This window comes from Mugil cephalus, chromosome 15 (genome assembly GCF_022458985.1).
Source record: "Mugil cephalus isolate CIBA_MC_2020 chromosome 15, CIBA_Mcephalus_1.1, whole genome shotgun sequence".
Classification (NCBI taxonomy): domain Eukaryota; kingdom Metazoa; phylum Chordata; class Actinopteri; order Mugiliformes; family Mugilidae; genus Mugil; species Mugil cephalus.
The window spans coordinates 2517933-2535635 of record NC_061784.1 but is presented as its reverse complement, the minus strand read 5'-3'; the positions used below and the strand labels follow the sequence as shown (position 1 = coordinate 2535635).

At 41.3% G+C, this 17703-nt stretch overlaps 1 long non-coding RNA gene across 1 annotated transcript; it reads left to right on the top strand.

The window, feature by feature from the left end:
• The first annotated feature begins 1587 nt into the window (after window positions 1-1587).
• LOC125021331 lies at window positions 1588-9126 on the top strand. Its single transcript, XR_007114323.1, has 2 exons — window positions 1588-3545; window positions 7813-9126. It is a non-coding gene; the product is annotated as an uncharacterized LOC125021331 (long non-coding RNA).
• Window positions 9127-17703: the final 8577 nt, after the last annotated feature.

Genomic DNA, 17703 nt, shown 5'->3' with positions numbered 1-17703 from the left:
ACACTTGATTGTAAATACATTTGGTTCATGTAAGTTGTTTGAATGTTCACAACGTGTTTATTTTTCATGTCACACAGTGTGTTTTATAGGACGCAGGGAGAGATGTACAGATTAGATGACCATGGCACAGACTGCCTTATAATTCGACAATATTTGTGACACAATTAAAACAATCTCAAAGCAGAGGACAATGAGGGAGAAAGGGTCTGAGAGTCGGGGAAAAGCACCAACATGCTGCTGCAGTGAGGTTTGTGGGACGCCGTAATGAAAGAGATGCCACTGAAGGGAAACACCATATAGCCACAGGGGGAAGAACACGGTCTTAGCAGCCAATTATGTACAAAGTTCAGTTTCACTTAACCAAAACGATATATTTCCTCTGTGCAGCTATGTGGTGAAAACTCTGATGTGATCAAAACAGCCAGTAACAACTTTCACTGCTACAAACCAAGAAAACCACAGACCCCTGAAATCATCTAGGTTTCTGACAGCCATCTTGAATACAGTAACTTATTGTTTAGTTTGGGGTGTATTCAAATGAATTTCTTATGCTTTGTCTCAAACCGTGTGATTTTTACCGTAGCTCCTCTTCTGAGATGTATTTTAAACACTAAACTCTTTTTTAGTTATGGGCTTCTAGGAATAGACAGCCTTGCCAAACAGGACATACACATTGCAAAACGGTGCTTTTTTTAAAATATAGATTATAATATTTGTATAGTTTGTAAGTAAAATTGCTCTTCATGGTGTACACAGTTGTGAAAATGAATTCTGCCTTCTACGTCTTTAAGTGCACTGCCTCGTGCATCCAAGAAATAAAAGAAGAAATTGGACGCAGCCCTGGTAGGAAGGGATGGTATCCTAGTAGTGCGGTATGCTGCTGTGTGCAGATGTGTAGAGCAAGGAGTGTCATGGTGATGAAAGACTGTTTCCACTTAAACTCTTTGCTCTCTGTCCCAAGGCCACCGAGTTCGACAGAGGTGGGGTAAAGAGCTCTGTGGGCCAGAAGGAAGAAGGGGCCCTTAGTGTGGGGCAGTTTTTGCGAGGGAGCGAGCATTCAGTTACAGTAGATCCATTTAACATGAATCTACTGTGTTTATTTTTTAAGTGTACAATTACCCCGCTTAGTATTTCTTTATCCTCGTGTAAGTAAAGTGTTTTTTTTTTTTTATTTGCATGTCTTTCCTGTGTGAAGTGTTTTGTTGTGGCCATGGGGTAGTGTATTACAGTATACAGCAGGAGGCATGCAGGAGCTCTCCCTAGTGACACCTCAGCACGCACAGCCCACCCTCCTTGTGGAATCTAAGGTTTTTATCTTCATTGAAAATGTCTATAAATAGTTAAGCTGAAATGTTAGAGAGGAAGTGGAAATAAAGAAGGGCACTTTGTAATACTGAGATCCTATGAAGGGACCTTTCACTTCACTGAAGTGCACGTGATGATGAACACATCACAGCATGTGACGTCTGTAACCCAGAGAGATGCATTTGCCAAAAAAAAAAAAAAAAATGCTGAAAAAGACTAGTCTCTAAAAAATATTTAATTCAGAAATTAAGAAAAAGGTCAATGAGAGCTGAAAAAGAAGGAAAGAAGGTGTCGCTCTCTTTCTGTTTATTATTCTTTAATTGGCCTTGAAATTAAAGAGACTGTATTCTTAGAGGAATCTTTTTAAATCAGCAGAGGGAAAGAAGGCAGTGTGTGGCCACACAGGCCATTTTTCTGCTGTCGCTGATTTCAGCCCATTGTGCGTTGTCCGTAGGAGGGACCCTGTTCCGGTAATTCCCTCTTCTCCTCATTTGCCTCGCTTTCCTACCATCTTGTCTCTCGTCTTCATTTCACGAGCCCTTTCTGCTGCCTTACGGTGACTAATACTGATAAAATATAAGAGTACCACACCACCAGGCTTCCAGTTACATTTCCTTTACCGCTTCCTGAACTGGAGCGTTTTCTCTCCGTTGCTCCCTCCTTTTCTGTTGTTCCCACCCTCCTCCATGAACGCACGCTGTAACACTCAGTCACTCTCACAGACACAGAGGGCAAGCGAGACAGGAACAGAATACTGGACTTGCCGACTGGAGGAGGATTTTTTTTTTCTTTTCTTAAATGAAAAGGAGCATGAAAACAGACATTGTAAGATGAAAACGTGACTGCTTATTTGCCTGTCTTTGCCTTCGCTCTCTCTTCACTACTACTGTATGCTCTTGTTCTGTCTACCTTTCTCCCTCATTCCTCTACCTCTCCTTATCTCTCCCCTGCATGCAGCAGGCCTTTAGAGTCTGAGTGTTTTAAACTGTGGGAGGAAATGAATGGCGATATTTGTTTTCTCTTTCCCCACTCTGCTACTGCTGTTCTGATGCTGTATGTAACAGGCAGAGGGGGCAAGCTGAAGCTCTACAGTTTGTCTGCCCTGGGGACTTGAGCCTGCAATCCATGAAGCGTGCACGGCAGAGGAGGGAAAGAAAACGCAGAGAGACAGAATCAGACAGGGAGGTGTGATCTGGAGAGACTAAGGTGCAGAATAAGAGCATAAAAAATGTGAGACAGCCAGGGGACTGACAGACAAATCGACAGACAGGAAGAAAAAGATGGGTAGTAGTGTCACATGGTGAAAGAGGGGTGAGTAGCAGCAGGCAGAGGCACTACAGCAACAGGCATTACACATTTTTTCCTATTATTCGCTTCTGTGGCAGTTTTGTCGCTCTGTGTCTGAACCTTTTTGATTTGACCGTACGTGTGAAATTTAAACAACAAGAACTTCCGCTGGTTCTGTTTTAATATCTGATGTAAAGCTATGATTCACACGACCTTGTGATATTGTTGGCTTATTGGATGTACAATATGTTTTTAGTCTGATTTACATTGGATGCTACTTTAAATACAGACATGATGCTTTTATTCTGCTCCTTCTGTCTCTTTATCATTTGCTCTCCCGTACTAGTCAGCAGGCGTGTGCAGTAGCGGTAAAGGCCCATTGATAATGTCTCCCCAGTTCATGCTTTGTGCACTACTCTTATGCTTACGACAGATAGATTTTGTGTGCACTGTCACCATTTTCTGTTGATGCTCTTTGTTTTGAAAAGTGGGCTATTCCCCCTTATTTACTCAATTTTCTGCTGTCACTCAGTTTTACTACTATTTTATTTAAACCCATCTCTATAATGTTTCTTGTTCACTTATTTTAACCTAACACCTACCCTCCCTTTCATCTTTTTCTGTGTCTCTCTGTCTCTCTCTCTCTCTCTCTCTCTCTCTGACTGCACATGGTACAGTCTTGCATGTCTGAGCAGCAGACGGCTAGACAGCAGCAATCTGCTAGAGCAGAGCCTCATGCGCTACTCCCAATGATCCATTCAACAAAGCCTGAGCTAGCAACACTAAAGTCTTCCTCTACTTTTTCTCTCCAGTATTTTTTATTTTTTTTTCTCGCAGCTTTCCGTTTTTGTCTGGCCACATCCGCTATTGCTCTGCTAGGCTGACCGGCGCAGACAGACAGACAGAGAGAGAGAGAGGGGACTGCGGCAGCCTCCGCCACCTCGGTCAGCTGGGTGAGTTGTCTTCTTTCCTTTTCTCATTCCTCGCATCTCGGCTCAGCGCTCCACCCAGCCCACCTCTCTTCATCTCACCGGCGGTCAGATTTTATTCTGTCCACCTGACGAATGAGCTTTCCCTCCAGAAAGTCAAAGCCGCATGATTGACAGGTGCAGTCTCAGAGGACTGGCTGTAGCCTGGCGTGTCAGGAGATCTCACTGAGACAGAGTGAGTAAGTGGTAAGGAGCTTTGGATTTTTAAGTATTAGGGATGGATTTATATTCGCGTAAGACCCTGACAGTTCATTTTCAGCCTCTGTCCTTGTCGTCTGACTAGTACTGCTGCATGTGTGCAGTGAAGGATTTTGGTATTTAAAATAAAAAAAAATCAAAGATGCTTTACAATTGATTATCGTACCAGGTCCAACCCAGTTAGTCTGTGACAGTGACTCCAGCCATTCTTATGAACATCATGTGATAGTAAAGTGCTGTCTGTCTGGGTGTGTGTGACCATTGAGTGATGATTATAGCGCAGTTTGTGTAGTATATGTGTGTTCAGTTGAAATCAGATTATGTATGGTCAGCTTTTGTGTTAGAGTATTCATGCATGAAGTGAAATTCTTATGGTTTACGATGAGCGACGGTATTCGACTCATGCGCAAAATACCAAGATACGTAATGTCTTACCAAAGCATTGCTTGGGTGACCAAATGCCGATGTATCCCGACGTTTTACAACTTGCCGAGACCAGACTGGACTTCGAAGCAAAACTGAGAGTTAGGGTACAGCCCAGCACAAAGCCAGGGATAGGGGAAGCTTCCATTGTCTGCTCCAGCCTCAGCCATGGTGCTCATGCAGCAGATGAGTTACTGTATGTTGCGTAGGAAAGGCCAGACAAAAAGCAATCTGTACCTCTCTCATTCCCTGAGACCCTAACTTGTGACGTTTTGCTGTAATGTGCACGGGTTGGGTTCTTGGGAGCTGCGAGGGGCACTCACACATCTCTGTATCCTAAAACAAAAAAGGAAAAGACATAACATGGCGGAATGAGACAAAGCGCAACGAAGAAGGGACAGCTTTGCTTTTTTTTTTGCTAGACACGATGACAGCGAATATGACCCACCCCCAAAGCGAAAAATAGCGATAGGGGAGCGAAAAGGAAGAACGTTGGGTTTCTTTTAGGATATGGAGGGATTTAGACCCAGAGGCAGACACAGCGTGGGGCATGGGTGGGGGAGAGGGGGAGATGGACAGAGGAATGTGGGTATGAAGGACATGTGACCAGAATGGAGGGATGTCCAGACGAGGTGGGGTGACTTGGCAAAACTCTGTCACATTTACAGTATTGTTGCTCTCAGTTTTTGGGCAGGTACAATGAATGAATGAGGAATATCCGTCTAAGGTCACACCCATAGTGACTAATTTTGCACACGCCAACATAGACAAGCCACACAAGGACCTCACTCAGGCTGTAAAAGACAACTGCGAATACACTGTTTTGTATATACTGTATGGTCGTTTACGGAAAGCTGCAGACAACAAAGTCAGACAAGTATAGTAGAAATAAATGCTCTAAGACTTAATGCTAGTTTGTAAAGTACACATTTTGAATGAAATGGTGCTTTACTATATTGCAGTTGTCCTCATGACTCCCTATTTAGACTACTCCGTCTAAGGCTCTTCATGCCTCATCTTGAGAGCAGCACAAAGTACTGGTAAGAGCGTGACATTGAAAGCTCAGTACACTTGTGTTTGACCTCATGAAAATGATCATCTTTCCTTTTTATATGTTACCTATACTGATACTCACTATGTGTCTTGTTATATGTGAATGGAAGGTACTGAATACATTACGGCACTATACACGGTTGAATGGGAATTGTAAGATACTTGTACATGTGTGCTGCAGGGTGCCTCCCTCATCAACTATGGATGAAGGCAGAGCAGCAGTGAGATGCGACATTACATTAAAAGACTATTATTGTGTGAACTACATTTTAATGTGTGCTACAGGAGGGCCGGATCGTGACAGTGTTCGACCCTGGCTTTTGATGCAGTACTGCATATGTGAGGCCACTTAAGGTCTTCACTGGCTGAGTGTGTAGGACTTTGGTGCTTATGGTTCTGCTTAAAACTACCATTCGGTGTGTTGGACTGTGTGTGGATACAAACATCTGTTTCTCTAATTGGTTGGTAATCACAGTAACAGCTTCATTTGCAGCTCTCCCCTCCCTTCGTCCACACTTACAGTATGTTACCCTTTGCATGTCTCCCACTTCTTCCTCAGACACTGAAGTTTCTCTCAGTCTGTCAGCGGCATTTCAACATGTTACTGTTTGATGTTTTTGTCCGCATCCATTTGTTCTTTTGGATTCAAAGTGATTATCTGGTTGACGGACAAGTAGCTTTAAGCTTGGATTTTTGTAACTTAGATGTGAAGGCGTTTTTTAGCCGTATCAGATACAAACATCTGCCATTTTTGGTACTACGCGGCATCCTTAAGGAATTTAGAGATTCATTAAATCGGCATTTTTATTATGTGGTCTAACGTTCCTAATGAGCAATGACTTCTGTAAATCTGCAACCCATTCGCATTGTCACGCACTTCATATCTTATTGAGAGCTTTTCCCCCCAGTCTGGTTTCAGTTTACTTTGTGTGGATGAAGCCGTAAAAGAGGATGTAAGCAGCATGTAATGCAAGCTAACCTAACAACCAAATAATAACACAACTTGCTAACAGATAAATGACGACTGAATGAATGAATGAATGACAGATTTCTGTAAGATTACCAACTCTAAATTCATTCTGCCCAGAGGCTGACAGCCACTTTATGATCATATGCACACTGAGCAGTTGTGCCGTTTATGTCTGTGATTGTAATTCCTCCTTAAATCACATTTTTATTCTCAGTTACAGTACGCTTTCTGAATATTTTTCATCTTCCCTGTGTCTTCATACTATGCAAAATTCTTTTCTTTTTTCTATACGGGTATTTGGCTTTTAAAATGTAAATGGAGTAATGCAATGTTGTCCTACTTCGATGGGCTTTGGAGCAGCAGTTCCGCAGCAGTAGGTCATGGTGTCAGTGTTTGCCTTGTTCAGCAGGACACATCCATACAGACAGTAAGGAGAAAGAAAGGAACGAGTAACATTCTGAATATTTGTCAAACAATTGCAGATCTGATTTGTGTTTGATTTTAAAATGTCACCTGTGGTCAGACAAAAAGTAACGGCTATGAGTCATCAATGAAAGCAGCTAACTCCAGTGTGGTATAACCTTTTCATTTAGGTTTATGCTTCGTCTGCAATTCAAGCGTACACGCTGTATTTCCATTATCGTCTGTTTGTATGTGCACACACACAAGACATCACTAAGACCTCACACTACAGCCTTGCCCCTATGTCCCAGATTTGTTTTCCTCCAGCCTATTAAATGGCCATTAAGACCATTAAAAATACATCATTCATAACATTTTTTGGCTGCAGTATGTCTTTAAATTTAAAAGTCATCACTGAGAAGTGTATGCACATTATTCGGTGTCAGTCACTGAACAAGTAAAGAGGTAATGGAAGTAATGGAAGTGCATCTGACACTAACCAGCCTGTCATTTCATTAACCAGGTTCAGAAAGATGTTATTATAGCCTTTGTGAATTTGTTCAGATTTAATCATAAAGCACGACGGCAGATATTATGCACTAAACGAAGAGGTCATCCTGTGAATTTAACACAATGGGAGAAAACCTCAACATTGTAGATGTATTGTTTTTTTTTTTATCACATCTAAATGTATTAATAAAAACATGAATGTGAGTCTATAGCACATGGCAGTGGTTGGTTTTATCAGCTTCACGTCCTCTTCGCCTGTCATTTCCTGCCCTTCCCCTGTGCTGTACCCTCGCTGATGCTCTCCTGTCCTGAGATGCCATCTGATCGCTGGATGCGTGGCTGGACTCTCGTTTGAATCCAGCCCACCCTTTCTCTGCCTGCTTCTTGCTACTGTAGCTGCTGTTGCTCCAGCAGCAGGAGCAGGTGTGTCTACCTCCTGTGCCGCCCCCCTCCTTCCTGTTCCCTTATCACTGCAGTACGGCAGCTCTGTCTGGGAGGCAGCCATTCCATTGTTCTCGCACCCCCTTCACCTATCGGTGCTCCCGTGGGTGCTGGCGCCGCTCTGCCCACCCCACCCCATAAAAGTGCCTGGCTCCAAACCTCTGTGATCCTTGGCACTTAGGTGCCCTGAGGAGGTTACACTTACGCCTTTCTGTCTCTTCTCTCCCTGGACAGAGCTTACTACACTCACTGCTGCAGACCGCCGCCATCTTGTTACTGCCTGTGCTGCCAGTCTGCCCGCCTCTGCTGCACTCAAACCAAACCCAGCCTCAACTGTTCGCCAGCATCTCTCGCCTGCCGCTGTTATTATGTTCCATGCCAGTCCTGTCTTCGCGCAGCTTTATCACAACACTGCCCTGCACCCCAGCTAATGGACACTTTTTGTTGCTGCGCAGGGGCAGACACACCTGGGATGTTTAGGTGGGCATAAAACTGCCATAGATAGCCTGGGAGCTGTGGACACTGTCGCCAACATCTTACAACACATTTCGACTTATTTATTCCTAAAACAATCGCTCCCCTACAAATGCATGCAAATGTCGCCGAAATATTGTATTCTTATTCTTCCTTGACATGTACCATGCAGCACAGTCATTTTACTAATAACTATGAAGAGTAGCATCCCTTCTTTGCAGGAGATAATGAAATGGGTGCTTCTCAGATAAAAATAGGAACCACAATCTGTGCCTGACTCTGCAAGGCTTCGTTCTGCTCATCCCATATACTGTTATATGCTATGAGTACATACAGTATAGGAGCTCTCTTTGTGAGGCCGCGTGCCTTAATGAGGAGAAGAGAGAGGAAAGGAGGTGTGGAGAGAGAGAAACTGAGCAGTGGTAAGAAAGTGCTCCTAATTCTGTTTGGCAGAAACTGTGCTGTTTACCCATATGTGCACAGAGCAGACTGTCATCATAAAATGACTGCGTTGCACATGCTCACGCTGACTCTTAGTGGACTATTTTCACTGAGATCAATAATTTAAATGATTAAAAAAAAAAAAATGGTGTGCTTTTAACATATTTTGTTGAACTTCAAGGGAAAGCTAAAAGTGGAATGTTATCTCATGGAAACGCAAATGCTGTATTGAACTGTGCTTTTGTGAAAAACAAATGAATGTGAGTAGGTGGAGGCCAGAGTGATACAGCAGTGAGTTCAGAAGGTCCTCGATCCTCTCAGACATGCTGCCAAGAAGACAACATACTAATGAAATCATAAAGGCCTTGAAGAAACTAAGCTGTCCCCTGAGAATACATGCATGCATCTGAGCCGGGGTTTTTTTGTCTGTTTGTTTGTTTTTTTACTACTGTCTCTGGATATACATGTACTGCAGTACAATGCTGTAAAATGAGTGTTAAATTATTGCCACCTTTTAGCTGATGTTCATCTTTTCAGTCCAGCTGAGTGGGACAGAGCTTTTCTGAATGATGAATGTATCATTTTTCTTATTCGGACAAACTCACCACAATAAAGCATGCTGTAAAATACCAAGACACACTGTTAACAGAATTAACAAAGCAACAGGAGTGATTGACGGCATAGAGCTATAAATTCCAGTGGTATGACCAACCCTGTTTTTACATTTGATTGAATTGTACTGCATTGTTAGTGCTGCCTTTTGGATCATCCTGTTGATCATTCAAAAAAAGATAAAGGGAACAGCTTAAAAAAAACAAGAAAACATAGGCCCTGCAATCTGTTTACAAGTGACTGTATCATAATTAGTCAGTTCACAAGACTTAAAAAATATCTTTGCAATTTTTGACGTGTATGGTGCCCTGAAGATTAGTCCTGGTGACTCCTGTAGCATATTCCTGTAGTCTCACGTAGACAAACACAGCTGGAGAATGGCCTTGATGACCTCCTTATTATTAGGAGGAAAATATGCTCTGACTTGGTTTGATTTCTTTAAACCAGCCGCAATCATTTAAGGAAGTGCTGAACTCAAGATGTCAGAAAGCAGCAATGAACTTGTTCACCTGGGGAGGCAAGCACTCTCGTTAAAATGGCTACCTCCCAGCAAAAGAGAAAGGCACGTAAAGATAACAGATGATATAACTCATAAAAAGACCTAGCAGTGAAGTCTACCACTACGGTTCTGTAGCTCTAGTTGAACTTCTAGTTGAAGGATTTGTTAAAACCACGGGCAGTTTGCTAGCTGTTTGTCTTTTTCCCCCAGAGGCTCTGATCAAGCCGAACAGATCAGTACATTGATTGAGTTAAAGAAACTGATGTGTGCTACTGTCACTGCAAAAGCATGAGGCGAGAAAAAAAGCTTTAAATGACAACCGCCATGTCAGAAAATAGATAATCCAAGAACATACACGTTAGATGAGGTGATTTTTAAGTTACATTTGTCAACACATACCAGATGATGATACTCCTAGACAGTGGCTTATTTAACTGAATAACTACAAAACTAGTGACCAGTGGCATCGCTTTTCATATTGTAGTCATGCACAAGTGCAGAGCCTTGCCTTTCTTGGTACTGTAAGACTGTAGCGAACCATCTTCACTGCAGCAAAGCAGACATAGATTGCATGACACGGTGCCGTTTGCACATGGAATGCAGAAAGATTTCAGGCACTCGGTGATGAATGCCAGATGTTTGAGCTATGCATAGGAAGTGGTTGTGTACAGTTGCTACTGGGTACTGTATAAAAACGATGCAGCCAAGCACTAGCACGGGTATAATCAGATTTAAGAAAAGCCCTCTAACTTATTATGGTTTGTATATGACCAACACATGCAGCAGGTTTGAAAGGCAGTCATTAAAGGAAATTACAGAAACAGAATTGCACAAATAAAAATAGACATGGTATATGAGCGAGTAAGTGAGAGGAGCTACTTATGAATCACCTGGTTACAGTTTTCATAGCAACTAATCCAGTTTCTAACATCAATACTAACTAAAGAGTGTTGATAGAGATTGGTTACAAAAGTAAGACATTGTAAAACCTCAGTGGGAGAAGAATGAATTTTGAAATTACTGGGGATTTTTATGTTTTTATTGTGTGATAAAACAAAAAATCAGCAACTGGTATAAAAAGAAGTACATGCTTTGGAAACGTTTACACCAGGACAGTGACAGAAAACCTGTTGACTGCTGCCTTCTTTTGATTTTGCAGCACATTACGGTTATACGTTACGTACGGTTATGGTTACAGTACGACCGAGGAGGAATTTCAAATCTATACAGCAACGGTACATTTTAACAGAAACTCATCTCCTTCTCCTACTGTAGAATGTTTCCCTCATTTCTTCCCCCTGCGTTTTACTCCTCATCTTGCACACACACACACACACACACACACACACAGACACACACCCAAACACTCAGCCTCACACACATGCACGTACGTACACATGCATGCTGTCTTTTGTTTGGAGTCAGACGGCATTGAAGGCAGATCCTGTGGCCCTTCTGAGGAGAATGTTAATATGCCCGCTCTGGTCTCTCTGGGGACACAGGGAATGGACTCTGGCTGCTAATGCACTGTCACACTAACCCTGCTAACTCTTCTCACACAGTTAGCAACAGCAGCACTACCGCCAGCGCTGAAATGTATTTAACTACGCTCATAGCTTATTGAATCATTAAGAGCTGCTTTAAAACAACTTTTCATATAAGCGGCTAACTTGCCCATGCATGTGTGTCCGCAAACAGTTCCATCCAGTGGGCTATTTATTGTGTGTAATTAGGCTTATTTTACTTTCATTAGCATTATGTCTCTGTGCACTCATTAGGGGCAATTTGTTTAGTCATAATAACATAAGCTTAATGGATTATATTAACAACGTCATGATAAACATACAGTTTTAAGCTACATTTAGGGCTCAGCCGAACGGTCTTTGCAGCGATCAGACTCAGTGTCTTTTAAGCAATTCAAATAATTTTCAGTTTAGGAAACGTTTGGCTTGTTGTTCAGTGGAATTACTCCACTTTAACTGTGATCACCAGACTGGAAGAAAAATGCAGCCCACTTATCAAGCCAAACTGCTCCGTGTATTATTATCACTTCATTCAATTATTTCATTCTAAACAGAAAATGAAATAAAAGCTTTCCTCTTTTTTTTTTTTTTTTTTTTCTTACAGTGAGTATCCAAAATTGGAAGCACAAGAAATGGGAAAATAGTAAGAGTTTAGCTCTGCTGAACAGACGTTGATGTTGAGGCTGTGTTGGAGACACTGAGGCTCATTCACTCCTCTCACACTAGAGTCAGTCATGCAACAATATCCAAATGAGCTCCGAGGAACTGAACATGATTACTTTTGCACTTAAAGGATAGTTTTACACAAGTTTTGATTGAGTGAAAACACTTAATCCAGAGACGCTCTTTGATCAAGTGCAAAATAAAATCCCAACTGTCATCAGGCTCCACTTATTCTGGAGCGACACGATGCAGTCTTCATCAGCAGACAGTGAAAAGGATGGGCCATTGTTTTATTTTCCGGTGTCAACCTGCATCATCATGGGTCAACGCTTTAGAAAAGCAACATTTGCTCCCTGGGTCTTGACTACTTGTCCCCTCTGCGTGGCACCTGTTTGTCAGACCTAATTTAGCACTGAAGCTTCTCAGACAAATCAACGTGAATATGAAGAAAACAAAACAAAAAAAAAAGACACATTTTTACATGGGCATAGTGATCATTTCACTATGTCACTGAACTATGGCGAATGGATTTTCAAATTTTTAGGCCCTCCTGTAAATGCTGTACAAAATAAATCAGTAAGTCAGGAGAATGTGCAGCTGAAAAGTGACTTCCTTGATCAAACAGAAGAAAAGCAACTCTGCCAACCTACAATCTTGCTCTTTTATATGTCCTTTTACTAAAAGCACTACCCAAACAAATGACTGCAAACGCTATTAAATACGGTTGTAGGTTTAAGACACTGTGTTTTGTTTTCAAATTACCCATTAACAGCTCTGACTGACGTAGATGTAATGGCAAACATGTGAATATGCACGTTTAGCTTTAAATTAACGTCATTAAATCTTTTTCAGTCTCACTCCTCTTATGTTATACCCGCTCAGTCATGGCTGAGCAACAGAAAATCCCTGGCATTATTAAACTCTTATGCTGTGTCAGTGAATTTGCCTGCACTACGCTGCGGAGTTTTTCTTTACACCCATTCATTACTTTTCCTCCTGTTTCACAGCTGAGTGCAGGGAAATGCAGTGTACTGTCCAGCCTTCTCCCCACCTCATCTCGCTCCCCATCAACTGTAATCCTTTCATAATGAAGGGCAAGGTACGATAATAGCATTCAGGTTGCCATAGAAATGAGGCCGGGGCCCTGCATGTGATTTTTTTCCCCCCTCTTTTATTTTGAAGCATGAAGACAGAGGACTCTGAGAGAAACTCTTTTCCCCCATACTACAGTAAGCTCTGCTTCCAACTTTTCCCCATCTCCTGTATTTCCCATATTATTGTTTCCTCTTTTTTCAGGCTCATCTTGATTTATTTATATAAAATAAATAATAAAAAATGGGAATAGGTTGGCAAGTATTTAAATGGTAACTGGTCTTGTACTAATACCTACTTGCACTCAAAATGCTTTACATTCACAGTGTACGTATGTACCCATCTGCACACACAATCACACACATTCACACACTAAGGTCATGCACTGGGAACTACTGGGCGCTCAATGTCTCGCTCGAGGACACTTTGGTATGTGGTATGTCGGGATCGAGCCCCTAACCTGCGCTACCTACTGAGTCACAGCCACCCAAGACCCCAAGAGACCCCAACAGCTCATGTGGTTTAGCAGGTGTCCCATGACCTAGTGTAGCAGTGTAAGCTTGGGTCTGGCCTTTTACTACTTCCTTAAGGAATTAAAAGGCTACAAAAAAATATTTATACAGTATATAATGTCGTTAAATAGCAGGTACACTAGTGAAAATGAGACCATTCATTAAATGTAACAGTCCAACACGTAAACAGCCCTTTAATGTTCTAATGTCCAGTTTATGCTGAAAGAATTTAAATGGTAAATGGTCTCTGTTTACCATATATTTATTTATATATTTCTACTTATTGGTACTAATACACGTGTCACCCAGACACATATACCCATTCTCTCACACAAACACACATTCACTAACCAACTACACACTGGGAGAACCTGGGAGTTCAGTGTTTTGCTCAAGGACACTTCTGCATTTGGCACATTACGGGGATTGAACCACTAACCGCTCTACCTACTGAGCCACACCAAGAAAGGTGGTAATTCAAGTGGATGATAATTCTGGAGGATGTAGATTGTGGTGCTTTTAAACTGAGATGAATTAAACGGTGTTTCTGTTATCTCGCTGACGGCAATGGGTTGTTAAAATAATAAAAAAAGTGTTGGTGCAACACAATACAAGTCAATGGTACTACAAACCACAGCCTTTAAACCATTACTGAATATGATTTAGTCCAGAACTACTACATCAGTATTCATTGGTTTTCACTAGTGTACATAATGATGTGGCAAATAGTCGAGAGACTACAGTCTGAGAAGGACTGCAGTGGTCCAAGGATGAGACAGTGTTTGTCCACGTCTGATAGTGGCCAGTCTACCGATACAGCTTTTTGTCTGATGTCGAGGAACAATCGAGACTCGAGGGTGCAGACGGAGCCTTTTCACCACACAGCACAGCAGCCCAGCTCTGGAGCTTCTTGCTGCAGCTGTTAGTGTGGTCGCTGAGACTGAGCTCTTGTGATCTGGCTTCAAAGTTAACAGCTGCTTTCAAGTTAAACAAAGAATTCATCCAGTCTGTCATTTAACACTTGTGTATCTGGAAGCTGCTGATGATGTCTGGCATGTTCATGTCATGTTTGTGGTGACGATGGTTTACTGATACAGTGATGGTTGTTACTACTAGTACATGTACCCCCATTACACATTATGTCCTGTTGTAGATATATATGTCATTTATGGGTTGGATTAATAGGACATATAAAGAACAGAGTAAAACCTTCATTACATACATTCTCATCCATATCTCAGTTGTCATTTGCTGGTCTTGGCCTTGTTACAGTGAAGTTTGTTTAATTTAAAACTTAAAGCAGAATTCTAATATTTGAACATTTCTAATATTTGCTAGTGTTATACAGAAATAAATGTGTGAACTTGTTGAGGTCTAATTTTTTTATTAAATGTTCAGTGCTTTGTCAACAGAAAAATATCATAAAATAAATATTAAACTATGAGTATGTAAATTAAGAATTGCATTTACCAATTTGACAATGTGTAAGCAGCATACAGAGCTGAAGCACAGTACATTTCAACAGAAATTCCCAGAAAACGGCAGACAAATTAATTATATTTAAAAGGTCATTATACATGGCAGCCAGTATTTCTAAAAAACAATGTAAAATCCTATAATGACTATACTTAATGCTTGATATCAGATACATTATCATGGAATTAATACAAGGGTTCATTTATCAACCTGTTTCACTCATTCATAAAATGGCAACAATTTGTCATCCAAATTATTTTCACAGCAAACATTTGGATAAATCACTGTAAAAGGTGGTAATATTCTCATTTCATTCTCATCTCATCTCAGACATACAAGATTACTGTTCACTTGCACCACTACTGAAAACCTTAGCAAAACGTAATTAACCCTAACTCGTAAAGTCGGACCTTATCAGAAATGTGCAGAGGGTCTGTCATATATTGACACGACAAATACAACTACTGTGAGAAACTTTTTATATTTGACGAGGACATGTCCTTTAATTCTCACATAAAGAAAGTGAGCAGGACTTCTTTCTTTCACCTGTGTAATATCGTCACAATTAGGAACATCCTGTCTCCGAGTGATGCTGAAATACTACTTCATGCATTTGTGTCTTCCAGGCTGGACTATTGTAACTCATTACTGTCTACCTGTCCAAATAGAGATCATATTACTCCGATTTTAGCTTCGTTTCATTGACTCCCTTTAAAATCTCCTCTCCTCTGGAACCAGCTCCTAGTTTGGGGTCAGGAGACAGAGAACCTCTGTACGTTTAAAGTCAAGCTTAAGGCTTTCCTTTTTGATCAAGCTAGGGCTCGACTGACTAAACCGTATGCTGCTATAGGCCTAGGCTGCTGGGGGACGATGGACATGACCAAGCTCCTGTCCTCTAATTTATTCTCTCTTACTACTCATATATTTGTGGATGTGTGCTTCTCCTATGTTAACTCATGCGGGTCCATCCTCACCTCTCCCTTCCTCCTCCATCTTCTTGTGAGTGTCTCTGGTCTCGAGTTGCGGGTTTCTGACCTGTGGAGCTCCATACTACATCTGTTGTCGTGGTCTCATCAACCTGCCCAGTCTTCATGGTCTGCAGTTATGCACTCGGACCTGGATGAACAGTTCTCCAACCTGCCTATCTCCTATAGTCTCAAACTGTCATGTAACATCATCATTAGTCAGGTGTATGTATATATGACAGTTGGATGTTTATCTAGTTTCTCCTGCTGTTCTCTATCGTCTCTGCCTACCTGGCTGGCTTTAGGCAGAGGGGTCCCTCCATATGAGCTGAGTTTAGTTTTTTCCTTTACCATCATCACCTTCGTGCCTGTTCTGGAGGTTTCAGGCTGGGTTTTGTAAAGCATCTTGAGAAAATTTGTATTGTTATTGACGCTATATAAATAAAATTGAATTGAATTAGATTGAATTGAACTGAAGCCCACTTGAATGCAGCAAATGCCTCGTGTTTTTGGTAACCACACGAATTACTGACTGCCCTCCAACCCCCTCTCTGTCCTGCAGTGTTTCTCAATTGTACTTTTAAGGTTTGGTATGACGTAAGATTATTCAGTCATTGATTTTCATGTGGCATTTTGGTTGTTCACAGCAGTCTATGAAATAACACTAGACTACTTTTATTCAAATGCAAAGTAATTCAGCTGCAGTACCAAGAAGCTTATAACAGAGTCGTCCAGTTCTGTTCCTCTCTGAGGCAAAATGTCCGTCTTACTCACTGCAGCTATTTTGACTTGTCACTATTTTGTAGACCTTAGATGAATAATGGTTATTAATTAGTGGGACACGTAATGGGACTGAGCCATCACTGACACACCTGTGCTTCCTTAATACTGACAAGTCAAAATGGCTGCCATGAAAAAGGTCCATGAACGAAACTGAGCAAGCAAATGTCACTTTCTTTGGTGGATGTCAGTGTCTAGATGAAGTGAATCTGTGACTTTCAATGCTTTATCTATTACTGTTATTACATGACACTGGGTGTTCATGAAACACCCAGTTCCTGGAACTTTTAGCCACCCCATTCCCCGCCCCTCGGCTGTGAAGATAAACCATTTGTAGCTGTAGCAAAACTGGCTATTAACACATTTGCAAATTACCGAATAATTGATCATTTATGATTCTTTAATGTTCCCTTTGCGAGTTAGCACATTAGTTTCAGTGTAACTGTCGCATTATTGAGCGAGAGCAGTAACTGGCTGACAGCATTGACCAATCTTGTGACGACCACTGCACCTTGGACAGAAACACTGAAACTGGACGTGATAATAAAAAAACAAAAACATTCCTTGCACTTGCTGAAATGTGTTTTTTTTTTTTTTTTTGTCAAAAAATTCTTTTGAAGATTTTTTTTTTAAGTCAGCCTTAGAGTACAGTAATCACAGAGAGCAGCAGAAGGAGCCATTAATAGAAAACTGAAACCGCAGCCGTTTGCTTGACTACAACACAAGTTTTCCACGTAAGTGGTTTGTCTTTAAAGCAAACATTTTCAGGTGTACTGTAGTCTTGCTGAGCAGAATGGCTCAGCCCAATGTAATTCTGAATCAACCAAGGTTGAAATGTCAGCCACATAAAGAATCTGATACATTGTCTGTGTTGTGTTTTTGTTTTCTCTTTATTTTATTATTATTATTATTATTATTATTATTTACTGTCCCTCTGCTAGCTCTCATTTCACATTCCCTGGTAGAAATCAAGGAAATTAGTTAAATGTACTATGAAATTAAAATGTATTGTCATGTTGATGATGTCCCTCAGTGCAATCATCTGCTCCTCAGCACAGCTAAAGGATTTGTTTCCATTTGTGAGTTCC